Here is a 2,500-nt window from a genome sequence, read left to right on the forward strand (position 1 = left end):
CTTTTTTATAAAGCTATTACTTTGCTTGCCCAAGGGACCAGAATAACGTAATTCACAAGAACTTACACAAGAAATTCTACGAAGTTCCTAAGAATGTTCTCAACTGCAATTCCTCCTAAAAAAATTCCTGGAAACACTTAATTTTCTTATTTCCTTCTGAGGATTTCATTCCATTCTTACAAACTTTTTTTAACTAGTCTCACTTTTGGGCCATTATTCTGCAATCCCTTTTGCAAAAAATTAAAATCCTGAGAACTGACAAGTCAAAATATTTGATATAATGTAGATATAATGTAGTAATTCAAGCATTCATATTGATACATAACTTTTTGATGTGAGAATTTAAGATGATTAAAAAATTATGTAATTAGAGATCATCTGTTTCAGAATTCGAATCGTTCTTTATTTTCTTAAGACATTTTCTTAGGAGAATGATAATAAAGCTCATGATAATAAAAGTTTTTTATAAATCCAATCCAAAAACACGGTATACTTAAAATACTGTTGTCAATCTGGCCCTGGTCCTTTTCTGCCCTCTAGTGGTCAGAAATTAATTAATGCAGCTTTAGGGTTTTACTTTATAGGATAAGGGGTTGTAATTTGGAGCAACAATAGAAATATAGCGATGCCAGTCAAATTTTATTCAAGAGCCATCATATATACATCCCATGCACACACACATGCGCAAACACACACACACATGCAAATATTTGGACACATGCACACCTCATCCTCCTGCCTCAGATGCTGATGGAGATGAAGTGTTAAGAACATTGGAAGCTCAAAGGATGGGGGGGATGGGGTTATGGAAAAGGAAGGGTTAATATGTAAATAGCACATCTGGGAACCCATCAAAAGAGAGGTTTCCCAGGTAGTGAGCTAAATGCTGGCTCATGGCTTAGGGCCCTCCGTACTCTCCTGGCCTGGCCCTAGAACCGGTAAAGGCACATGCACACACACACCCAAACACACACACACACACACACACACACACACACACACACACACACACACACACACACACACACACACACACACACACACACACACACACACACACATACACATCCCCACGCCTGCACAAACACATGCAAACACACAAAGACACAAACACACACACTGCCACGCAAAAGTACACAAAAAAACATGCACACAACAGTGTGTGTCTCTCTCTGACAGCACCCAATTCTGGCTCAGCTTCTGCTGGTGTGCTGCTGGGCCAAATTACATCACTTCCTCATTGGCAAACTGACAGGCACTCCATCAGCAGCAATGCCGCTGAGGGCTGGGGAAGAAAATAGAAAAAAAATAAGACAATAATGATAATAATTATACCTTCGCACATTGTGAGCAAAGCCCAAGGGCCTCACTACATAACCGCTCCAGCCTGTCAGACTGCTAGCTAGCGAGCTAACACTCTAACTAACCAGGGACAGATGGGAATTATATCTTGTGACACAAAGTTCTGTGGTAAGCAGCAGAATCGTGTGTGTGAGTGTGTGTTTCCGTAGTGCTAAAAGGGCACCTTGTAAAGCAGCACTTGTGGATCCACGGGTCTGTGGGGCTGTAACAGTTAATTTTCCTATACATATTTGAATTAATGTTAAAATATATGTAGTAGTTTCAACTTTGATGTGTGCATGTGTGCATGTGTGTATGTGTGTGTCTGGTAGTGTGTTCTACTGATAGCTGGTTAACAGAGGAGGTGATTGATGTACCTGTGAATGACCGCTTGTGGCCTCAAGCCAGATTACATCATGGATTGGAGAACAGGCCGAAACCACAACATTCAGCTAAACTCATCACTGCAAAGTTGTCAACTCCTGTTCTTGCCTCAGGTCCCTCCACCTCTCTTTATCCATGCGTTACCCAATGACTGCATTGGACTTACCACGATGGCTAACCAATCCCTCGTTCATCACACATTTTCATCATAAACTGTCTTTGCATTCTGACACTTTCTCTTCCTCTCTTTCTTTCTTACTCTCTCTTTCTTTCTTTCTTTCTTTCTTTCTTACTCTCTCTCTCTGTCTCTCTCTCTCTCTCTCTCTCTCTTTATCTCTCTCTGTCTGTCTGTCTGTCTGTCTGTCTGTCTGTCTGTCTGTCTGTCTGTCTGTCTGTCCGTCCGTCCGTCCGTCCGTCCGTCCGTCCGTCCATCCGTCCGTCCGTCCGTCCGTCCGTCCGTCCGTCCGTCCGTCCCTCTCTCTCTCTCGCTCTCTTCTCTTCTCTTCTCTTCTCTTCTCTTCTCTTCTCTTCTCTTCTCTTCTCTTCTCTTCTCTTCTCTTCTCTTCTCTTCTCCTCTCTTCTCTTCTCTTCTCTTCTCCTCTCCTCTCTTCTCTTCTCTTCTCTTCTCTTCTCTTCTCTTCTCTTCTCTTCTCTTCTCTTCTCTTCTCTTCTCTTCTCTTCTCTTCTCTTCTCTTCTCACACTCACTCCACCCAAGATTAGTCCATCACCCAAGAATGAAATCGCTGAACATACTGTTTATCCAAGTAATTGCGT

Source organism: Gadus chalcogrammus, chromosome 15 (genome assembly GCF_026213295.1).
Source record: "Gadus chalcogrammus isolate NIFS_2021 chromosome 15, NIFS_Gcha_1.0, whole genome shotgun sequence".
Lineage (NCBI taxonomy): Eukaryota > Metazoa > Chordata > Actinopteri > Gadiformes > Gadidae > Gadus > Gadus chalcogrammus.